Source organism: Danio rerio, chromosome 6 (genome assembly GCF_052040795.2).
Source record: "Danio rerio strain M-AB ecotype USA chromosome 6, GRCz13ab, whole genome shotgun sequence".
NCBI classification, from domain to species: Eukaryota; Metazoa; Chordata; class Actinopteri; order Cypriniformes; family Danionidae; genus Danio; species Danio rerio.
In genome coordinates, this window is record NC_141026.1 from 6,113,610 (window position 1) to 6,125,000 (window position 11,391).

An 11,391-nucleotide genomic window follows, 5' to 3' on the forward strand; every position below is an offset into this window, starting at 1 on the left:
GGTAAAGCACAGGTATTATCACATTCCTCCTCCTCCTCCTCTTCGTTTTCTTCTCCAAACCCTCGCCTCCACAGAGGGGGGGCTCCGGCACGCCAAGGACACGACAACAAGCAGCTCATTTATATCCTTCTCTTCTGGACAAACATGAACACAGCGGCAGTCATGTCACCCCGGAGTCAGTATAAATATGCAAACACAGAATGCGAGGAGCAAGGGCTCTGTCCGTTTACCATCTTTTTTTCCCTTCCTTTTTTAATCTCGTTTTACCTCCTCTGTGATTTGTCCTTTGCTGACTTTCCTATTTGTTGGTGGTCATTTTAACTACTGCAGTTATGGCTATAGAGTGAAACGAGTCACATCGCAGATAAACAGAAATAATGTGGCGTTTGTTCAAATGTTTTGCACTGGATTTGAAGACTGGAAAGCACATATGGTAACACTGTGGTTTTAAGGTGTCTTTGTTGTACATGTTCTATGTAATAACAACAGTGAAAATTGTATAATTACATGCTACTAACTCTAGACATAACCCTCAACCTGGCCCTAAATTTCATTAACATTCATGTAATTAATAAATATTATGGAGTATTTAAAGCAGGGGTCTCAAACTGCCGGCCCGCAGGCCATTTACGGCCCCCCTCCTCCCTCTGACCTGCAAAATATATTGAGATTCGGATTCAAAACATATATTTTTGTGCATTGCTAAAAACTTAATTTGCACAATTTTAACTATGATTTTTCTCAATATTTTTTTTTTTTTTTTTGGAACCCTTAAATTCCAGATTTTTAAATATTTGTATTTCAGACAAACAGTGTCTATTTGTTTAAAAAAAAAGGCTTCAATGGAAAGCTTATTTATTATTATGTATAAATTAGGGCTGTCAAATGATAAAAAAAAATTACGCAATTAATCATGATTAATCACAAAAAGCTGTATTTATTACAAAAATAAAAACACAGGCATGTAAATGCCATTTGAATTTCAAAACAATCAATGCCAATAACAAACAAAAATTATTTACATGTTGCACTCCAAACACACACACACACACACACACACACACACACACACACACACACACACACCGTGCACACACACAGACTATGCACAGATATTGATGTTTCACAATGTTTTACACTACATTATATTACATTACATCTAAATCCTAAATATCAGAAATGCCAATAGATTGTTAAGATTTAATTAATGTCAGTTTTAATGTTATTGATTAATGCACTCGACAGATTTCATTCATTCATTTTGCCTCTGCTTTTTCCCTGGTTTATCACAGCAGAATGAAACTTGACAGATTTACATATTTTAAATTTCAGGTGGTTGGTTAAAATAATCTCTAATGGCATCTTCATCTTCGACTAATTACAAAGTCTTGTTCCAATATGTGCATTTAGAGGATTTTGCATAAAAAGCACAAGTGGATTTAGCTGATTTTGACGCAAAAGAAAATCGACCTTGTTAAAAACCAAATAATTGTCTAAAGCATGGGCCACCAATCTCGGTACTGGGGGGCCGGTGTCTCTACAGGGTTTAGCTCCAACTTGCCTCAACACACCTGCCTGGGTGTTTCAAGTATACATAGTAAGACGTTGATTAGCTTGTTCAGGTTTGTTTAATTAGGGTTGGAACTCCAAAAACAAGTTTGGTGATCCCTGGTCTAAAGGGACATTTAAAAAAATAAATAAAAATTATTTATAAGCTCATAATCTTTTCATTACATATAAAACGAAAATTCTTAACCTAATCAGGGGAGCCTGATAGAAAATTTGAACTCTTTATATCGAAATAAATATTAAATAAATGATATCACTCCTATTATAATTATTCTGTTCCTATTTTATTATTATTATTATTATTATTATTATTATTATTATTAAACGTTTCAGTAAAACTCTAATATAAAACAACAGTGTATTATTAATGTGTAGTGATTAAATGCATTTTAAATCATGATGGATTCATCTAAAATAAACGTGAATAATATAAACATCATGAAACAGCAGCATCAGCTCAACTAACGGCATGAGTTTGGGCTGGTACGACTCATTTAGCGTGACGAGTTGCAGACGCTTGAGGGCTCTTGCTTTAAAAAACAGTCATTATTTTTTTCCAGTTAGTGGCACGAAAATTACACATTTCACCTTTTAACTTCAGGGAAACAACATACTATTTTGCGGATTGGTAAAGGTAGTGACTTTTTGTGAAGCGACACAGTCACCATGGTGATCTGCTTCCCTCCAGACACGGCAATAACGCAGCTCAGGCTTGGCCCGCGCCACTAATGCTGTAAATCAAAACAAACACAGTCCTGACAGCGCAAAAAGTTTCCTGCTCCCGGGTGACATTGTGGAGTTTTTCACTCACATTCGCATCCGTTCAATAGGGAGCTGCTCTAGAGCGATGCGCGCTGACAGCCAAGGACAGGATTGAAGCCCCAGCATCTGTAGGCCTCCTGCGGGCAGGGAGATGAAGACAGGCGGGGCCCCCTGGTACCCCCAGCCCAGGGCTTATTCCTGGCTCCAACAAAAGCCGCCCGAAAAAAGGGGATAATCAAGCTGTCACCTGAACACTGTGCCACTGAACACCAACCTTTAATCATTCCGCCAAATAACAGTAACTAAGCACTCTTTTGCACTCTTCACATTAAACGGCTCCTATTATACCTCTTTACAAAATGTAAGGTGCAAGTCTGTAGTGTCTCCAGGATGCGTCTTTAAAGTTTGATGAAAATACCTACTTTGGGGTCAGAGGAAAGTGTAAGGCCTGTCACGATAAGGAATTTACGTTGTGGAAATATTGTCTCAGAAATTGTTGTGATAAGTGTTATTATTTTCATTTTGAGATCATTTTTTTGACACTGATTATGTAATTATCAACCCAGGCTCAATCTGAAAACAAACAGCTATATACATGCAATCTCCAGAAATGAATATAGCCTATGCTGGTAATTATTGTATAACAATAATAATGCAAATAGCCTTACAAGCTTTAAAATAATTATCATTCTTAAGGTTATTTAGATTCTATAATTTGATGTTAAAAGCTAAATGTCCTATTACGTAAATGTCCAATTAAAACTTTGACACCAGTGAGGTAGAGCGTAAATGTCATTGTAAAATGATTTTAACATTTTTTTGTGAATTTGTAAATAAATACTGCATATTTTGCAATGGCAAAAACTATTGAGGTCATCTTCAATTATTGCACGATAAGCCGATGTATTGATTATTGTGACAAGCTCAGAAAGTGTGGCAGTTTTTGTACCCTGTGCCTTTATGCAAATGAGCTGGTTCTTCCCGTCCACCGTTCCCACATGCATTGTGTCAGACAAACAGCAGTCAGTAACAGAGACGGACATGGATGAAGCAGAGATCCAGTTTTCAGTCAGAAATACCAAGTAAGGTTATTTGATGTATTTGTGGTGGAGTTTATTCAAGCCTTTCTGAAACGATGAGTTACACACAAATGCCATTACAAGGTTCGCAGTACATACACAGTCACACATTTAACTTTGCACTATTTTTGCCAAGGTTATTGATATTTATTCATTGGGATAACCCCCTTGAGATGTACCATCTCATTTTCAAGGGGGTCCCACAATTAATCACAATCACAAAGTAACAACACAAGAAGACAAAACATAATTCACAAAACATCCAAGAAACATGACATAACATCAAAAAATAATAAATAAAATAAAGTAAAAGAAAAATAATAAGAAAAAGAGAAGAAGGGGGGGGGTGGAGTAGTATCTCAAAGCAATTCAAAAGTTTTTGATTTAGTGGCTAATTTGTATAAAATTATACGCTCTCATTATTACAATTTAGTATGAACTGCTCATCCCCCAATTGAGGGTTGGGTTTAGGGAAAGGGTTGAGTGCCATGCCTCCATTTAAATATCCTACATTTTTGCACAAATAACCACTTAACTGAAAAAACATAAAACTGTTATGCTTCCTTGTGAGGTAGGGCTGGTTTTACGGTAAATGTTATAGCATACAAGCTAATATACACTGCTATATACATTTTGATACTATACAACAAAAAATAAATAAAAACAATAAACGTCCACAAACCATGACTCCTGTTGTGTGTTTTGTATATTGTTGTACTGACACTATGCAGTTATGGCAATTCCAGTGGTTATGAATTAGTATTTCCAGGTCTAAAAAACATAACCATATCACCCCAATTTTATCCTCCTTACACTGGCTGCCTGTTAAGTTCTGTATTGATTATACAATATTGCTTCCTACCTATAAAGCTTTAAATAGTCTAGATACTATTTATCTAACCAACCTTCTGTCTCGCTACAATCCAACCCGCTCTTTAAGATCTCAGAACTCAGGGCTTCTGATAGCACCCAGAATATCAAAGTCCACTAAAGGAGGTTGAGCATTCTCATTTATGGCTCCTAAACTCTGTAATAGCCTTCCTGATAATGTTCAAGGCTAAGACACACACTCTCTCTCTCTTCACGTTGCGGAGGGCCTCAAAAGTTTAAAATTAAGAGACTTCTTGTGTTTATTTCACTCCAATATGAGAGTGGAAACACTAAACCTACACATTTCTGTCCAAACAGCTACCAAAAGTTGATTTTGCATCATACAGTAAGTGCCCAAAAATATTAAGATAGTAATTTTGCGGTGATTCGGATTTCAATGAGGAAGAACCAAAAGTTTTGTAGTGCTCCCTTGTCTGTTTTAAATGCCGGCCTTTTTTTAGTCCAAGGTCAAAACTTTGGAGAGGTGAGAGGAGAAAAAGAGTATTCAGATGATGAAATCCGTTCTAATTACTGCACAAATCAAATTCCCAGAAGGCTTCCACACTAATTTTGCGCTCGGCTCCATTTATATTGACATAGATTTCTCTAATGAAATAATAAGAGTACTCCCACGCCAAGACACTTTGTCCCACAGATGGATCCACGTGTAGATAATTGGATATAAAACTAGAGATCTCCTGGCCTGAAAACACTCTTCCGCCGTAAACTCACTTTTCACACAAGTCTGCTAAGTAATTAAACCAGACACAGATTCTCACCTGCGATCTCTGCACTTTGCGTGAGGAACTCAACTTTAATGTGCGTCATTACTTCTGTCACTTTTGGAAACTGAAACCGAATGGTCACTTGCATTGTCTAGCCAAGCTTTGTGCAAAGAATAAAATAATCTGCCCTTTTCATTGTTAGGTTTTAATTGCAATTAATTATGCTTAATATGTTGTACTCTATTGCTTCTTTTATGGAGGGAAAATCAGCAAATCAGTTCAATGTGTATGATTGTGTTCCTTCAGTGCTTTGCAGGTTAGTATTTAAAGGGCAGAATTGGGCCAATTATTGGAACAAGCTTTTCATTTATATTCAGTTTAATTTGAACATAAAATAGATAGTTTGAGAGGACAGACTGTTTGGAGGTTGTAATTTTTTTAAGTTTGAAAACTTATTCTTTATTATTATTATTATTATTATTATTATTATTTTAAACACTATTATTATGGAAACAGTTGTGAGATTTTATGTAGACTTAGAATATATATTTTTTATATTATTATTATAGAAACCGTAAAATTCTGAGATATATCTTTTTTTTAATTTAGAATGTCATATTTGTACTATTATTGCTATTATTCATTCATTTATTTTCTTTTCAGATTAGTCCCTTGTTTAATCTGGGGTTGCCACAGCGGAATGAACCATCAATTTATCCAGAAAATGTTTTACGCAGCAGATGCCAGCCGCAAGCTGCAACCCATCACCAGAAAATCATTATTATTATTATTATTATTAATATTATTATTGTTATTGTTATTATGCAAACAGTGGAATTGTAAGATTTTATTTAGATTTAGAATAGCCTGTACTCAAAAGATAAGTATTAAAATGTAATTTATTCTTGCAATTCAATGCAGAATTTTCAGTGACCATTAATGCGGACTTTAATGTCCCTCAATCCTTCAGAAATCAGAAGTTGTATTTTAAATTAAAAGAAATATTTATTATTTAGTTCATAATAATAAAATATTAGGATTATGAAATACAATGCAAATTTTGTGCTACATATATGGATCAAGGCACTAATCAAATATTTAAATATTAATTAGACCGGACTTTAATAATAAATAGGCTGAAACACTCACCAAAAATAAATAAATAAATAAATAAAAATACATATAATGAAATAATAATAATAATAATAATAATAATAATAATAATAATAATAATAATAATAATAATAATAATAATAAATTATGCCTAATACACAAAACTTTAATAACAAATAGGATAACAAACTGGATACTTATATTACATTATATTATTATTATTATTATTACCATTATTATGATTATTCATTCATTCTCTTTTCGGGTTGGTCCTTTTATTAATCTAGGGTCGCAACAGCGGAATCAAAAGCCTATTATTATTATTATTTATTTATTTATTAGACACCGAACTTTAACAATAAATAAGCTAAAACACTCACCAAGTGAAAAAAAAAGAAAAAATAAATAAATAAATAATAATAATTTATATTAAATTATGCCCAATACATTAAACTTTAATACCAATTAGGCTAATATTAATAATAATAATAATAATAATAATAAACAATAATAGTTTATGCCTAATTTCCCTCCAAAAAAGTCATTATTGGCAGTCATTATATACAGTAACAGACTTGGGTGCACATTGTGTTTCTAAAAATCCAACAGCCCGTTGATAACTATTCATTGTGTATTATGTATTTTGGCAAATTTTTATGCAAGTATACCAGTATCCTCTCCTCTGCACCAGCCATAAAATTTTCCAAAAAGTAACACTGCGCTTTCATAACACAAAAATCTCTTTAATCACGAAAGATCAAGAAGTATGCGATTCCTAGTGATATGACCTCTTTAATTCCAGCTGTTCTCAGAGCAGGATCCTGAGTCAGTTTCTGGGCTACAGTTAGCAGGGGTCAGCGTGAGCCACAGCACTTCTGCTTCTTCCCTCCTCAGCGCCAGGGCTTTTAACAGCTCTTTCTGCTCCGCTAATGATTTCTCCAAGGGCCTGTGTGGCTCTCGTGCTCCCATCCCCTTGGGGAGAAGGTTTAATAACTCCACTCACTGTCCCACTGTGCATGACTGTAAGAGTCAGGCCTTCGGAGAAAAAAAAAAAGAAGCGGTCACAGAAACGACAATGAGTTGCTTGCAATGGGAACGGGTGCACCTGGATTGATTAAAGCCCCATGTTCAGGTCCGGTACATTTACATTTAGACATTTAGCAGAAGCTTTTGTCTAAAGTGACTTACAGTTGAGGAGACATTCAGCAATTCAATAAGAGGAAATACACACAAGAAGTCATGGATATATTAATTTACTTATTTGTAGGGATGCACCGATCCCGATACTTGGATCGGATATCGGTTCGATACCGCATATTTTTGCTGGTACCAATCCAAGTCCGATCTTGTGCATATTGTGTGTTTATAAGCCAACAAAGCCATGAAGGTAGCCTATTATAGTGCACTAGAAAATTGTCATTTAGGCCTACTATATCCCAAAGGTTCCGAAGTTTTTCTATAGTTTAATGTAAAGTATACTCTCAGAAATAAAGGTACAGGAGCTGTCACTGGGGCAGATCCTTTTAAAAAGGTACATATTTGTACCTGAAGGGTCCATGATGGTACCTCAAAGGTACTTTTTAGGTACATTTGGGCACTAATATGTACATTCGAGGTACCACTGTCGACTCTTTGGATACAGATAAATATTCACATGGTTAAATTCATGTTCAGTTCAGTATCCGCCCCCCATTACGCTGCCTGTATGCCTGTATGGGTTTCAACCAAGGTTTCAACTACTGATGTAATGGGGGCGGGTACTTTTACTTTTCACTGCTACAGTCCCTCACCTCTGCTCGTGTTTAATCCAAACTAAGATCAGCGCGGTGTTTCTTAGGGCAGGTTTTTATCCTTCATTCATGTTGAGAGATTGAGTTGGTCAACTTGAAAAAGGGAATATGTCTTGACATAACCCACAAAGACGTGACTTAGTAAAGCGTTAAGTTGTTTATCATTTTAAACGTTGCATTAGTCTGAATGTAAATCCCCTCGTCAGGCAGAGCTGGAGCAAGCAGCGTGAGAGAGTGGACCACAGCGCATTAAACAAAAGATATCAACAAATGAAAAATACACAACTTAAGACACTTAAATGCTTGTATTTGTTGCATTTGCACCAGCTCTGAGATACTCGTCCACTTTATGCATTGGGTTAAATTAGGCTGTCCAGTATCTGTATACAGTCCGTTCCTACCATGGTTGAAACCCATACAGGCAGTCAGGCAGCATAATACAGAAAGTGGAGCAAAGCACATCAAACGATTGATAATTAAAAGGGGAAACAAAAAAAATATTATACATATATACATATATATATATATATATATATATCGAAAAACTGCATCCTGATATGCATTGATCTATTGACTATTGAAAAGTATATATATATATATATATATATATATATATATATATATATATATATATATATATATATATACTTTTATATTCTGATACTTGTATTTGCACCTCTTCCACATCAACAACTTCACGCATTGGGTTAAATTACGCTTTAAAGTCTCCGCGTTCACTCCTTTACATCCATTACACACTCTACATCGACATTCCAAGATGATGCCGCCCTAGGTCAAAAATCTATCGTAAAACATGCCGTTTTCTTCTAAATGATCACATTAATCGAGTCCGTTTAATATACTTTCCTTAAAGTGGAATCCAATGTACAAAATAATGTAAACTTGACTTGTGCTTCACTTCCCTTTTAAAACTAAAACATATTAGTGTAAACTGGGCCTAAGAGTGCTAGAGAGTGTTTGTTTTTTGAAAGAGAGAGAGAGAGAGAGAGAGAGAGAGTTTCTACAGGTGGTTTGTCAACCCCACTCACCTATGTGAGGCACACTCAGAATTTATAGTATTTAGATGTTGGTTTGTGGTGGGGTTTAGAAAAGAGGTCTTGGTTAGTAGTGATAGGTTTGGAGGAGTCCTGCCAAGAAGAAAGAGGGAAAACGTTTCTCTACAGAAAAGAAAGCAGCTCGATAGGCACCGATATTAGGCACATGGCGGCATATCTAATAGCCATTAAGCAGCAGGACGAAGTGATGTTATTAACGGAGACGCCGACGGTCACATTTTAGAGTACTCAGAAGTCTGTTAGCCGCGGATGACCACCTGGCATTCACGATTTAGCAATTAATAAGGAACAGTTCAGTCATAAGCATGCCTCCAGTTGTGGGATTGAGGGCCGGTGGGGACCGATGAGCACTTAATGATTGCTATTCTGGCCTCCGCTGAGATGGCGAGTGCTTCCATTTAGCCTTTATATGAAGAGTACAGCATGCAGTGAGGAGGGCAGTGAAGGTAATTGGACCAGATCAGAACCTTCGGACTTGAGGGCTGAATATGCTTCACCTCAGTGTGTGTGTGCCAGATCAATGCATATCAGGATGCAGCTTTTCTTTTTTTTTTTTTTTCGGCAACTATAGCTCTTCGCTGCTTTTGTTTACCCTTCAATCAAGCCTGAAAGGTGATGCAACAAATAATTTCCTGGATTGTGCCGGTGTCGATGATTTAGGTGCTTACAATCAGACGGAGCGAGACAGGCCTCCCTGATAATATCGAGCTCTTTACCGGGACGTCAGCACCGGTAATGAAGAATGACTGTCAGCTAACCTCATTGAAGAGTCAGACACCATCTCAAGAGGATCGGAAATGGTTCTCCAAGCTTCTTAGTCTCTGTTTTTTGGTTTAGAAGCATCAATAGAGTGCTCAGGAGATGATGTGTTTTGTAGTCAGAAAGCCAATTTTTAAATGGGTTTTTGGGTAAATGCCTGAATTTCAATCTCTTTTTAGGTTTTCTTTCAGAATATATAATGCATAAATAATGGCAACTTTGTGGTTATATACAGTTAAAGTGAAAATTATTCGGCCTTCGATGTATTTGCTTTTCTTTTTCAAATATTTGCCAAATTATGTTTAACAGAGCTTGGAATTTTTCACAGTATTTACTTTGGAGAATGGCTTTTTTGTTTTATTTCTGCTAGAATAAAATCAGTTTTTAATTTAAAAAAATAATTGTCTTGATTTTCTACAGAACAAACTACACAAAAATAAAATGACTTGCCTAATTACTCTAACTTGCTTAGTTAACCTAATTAACCTAATGTCAGTTCAAATGTTACTTTAAGCTAAATAGTAGCATCTTGAAAAAATATTTAGTAATATATTATTTACTGTCATCATGTCAAAGATAAAATAAACCAGCTATTATTATTTTTTTTATTATTACATCTATTACGTTTGGAAATGCATCTTTCCATTAAATAGAAATTTGTAGGAAAAAGAAAAATACGAGGGAGCTCATAATTTTGACTTCAACTTTACATGAGGTCTAAATTAAACTAGAGGTTGTCAATAGCCCCTTTAACACATATCATGGGCATCTCTACAAGCCAAAGAGTTTCTCTATACGTTTTCATCGAAGATGTTCCCAGTACTGAATCCACAGAGTTTGTAAAGCAGTCAAATGTTTACAAATACAAGCGCAGCTGTTTAGAGCTCATTTCTGGTTAATAATGTCAGAATTTACCGGTATTTTGGAATGGATGTGTGAATGGTCTTTTCCGGAAAAAAATCCCTAATGTCCTCGCCTGTGTGAACAGCACTTGCAGTAAAGTCGTTCTATAAATTTTCCGGAAATTTACCAGTATCACTGTGTGAAAGGGTCTAATGACATTATTTATTTATTTATTTATTATTATTATTATTTTTTTTTAATTGATTCAACCCTAACTAAAGAGTCTGCTAGGCTAGGGGTTCTCACTTTAATTAAAGTCAATTAAATAATATTTTTATTTTTATCCAAGTTAATTCCTTCAGGACCCACATTTCAGAACATGATTTGTGGAGTCATCGCAAATTTGAACCCTAATAGAGTAAAAAGATTTTTATTTGGATGTGTTTTAAAGGGCACCTAGGTTACCCCTTTTTCAGATTTAATATAAGTCTTTTGCGTCTCTAGAATGTGTATATAAAGTTTCAGATTAAATTACTCATCAGATTTTTCATTATACCTTTTACAAGATGCTGTTTTATACTGATTTCCAGCAGGGGGTGGTTTTGTCGTACTGCGCCTTTAAGACGAGTCTTTCCCGCCCACTATTTCTACATGCCTCCTCCCTCAGCTGCGTCAGACAACAGACAGACAAAGGAAGAAGGCCTCACGTAGCGTTTGTGAGATACTACAGTAAGAACTAACCTTTACTAATCAGTATTGTGAAGTTGCATTGATGAGTCACACACAATATCGTTACAAAGTTAAC

The 11,391-nt window shown here is 35.4% G+C and overlaps 1 long non-coding RNA gene across 1 annotated transcript in view; it reads right to left on the reverse strand.

Moving 5' to 3' along the window:
• Positions 1-6,840: 6,840 nt before the first annotated feature.
• LOC141386165 (uncharacterized) overlaps positions 6,841-11,391 on the reverse strand; it is an 18,802-nt gene continuing 14,251 nt past the window's right edge. The window contains exon 3 of the long non-coding RNA XR_015493101.2: positions 6,841-7,153. This is a non-coding gene — a long non-coding RNA (uncharacterized LOC141386165). The remainder of the gene's footprint in view (positions 7,154-11,391) is intronic.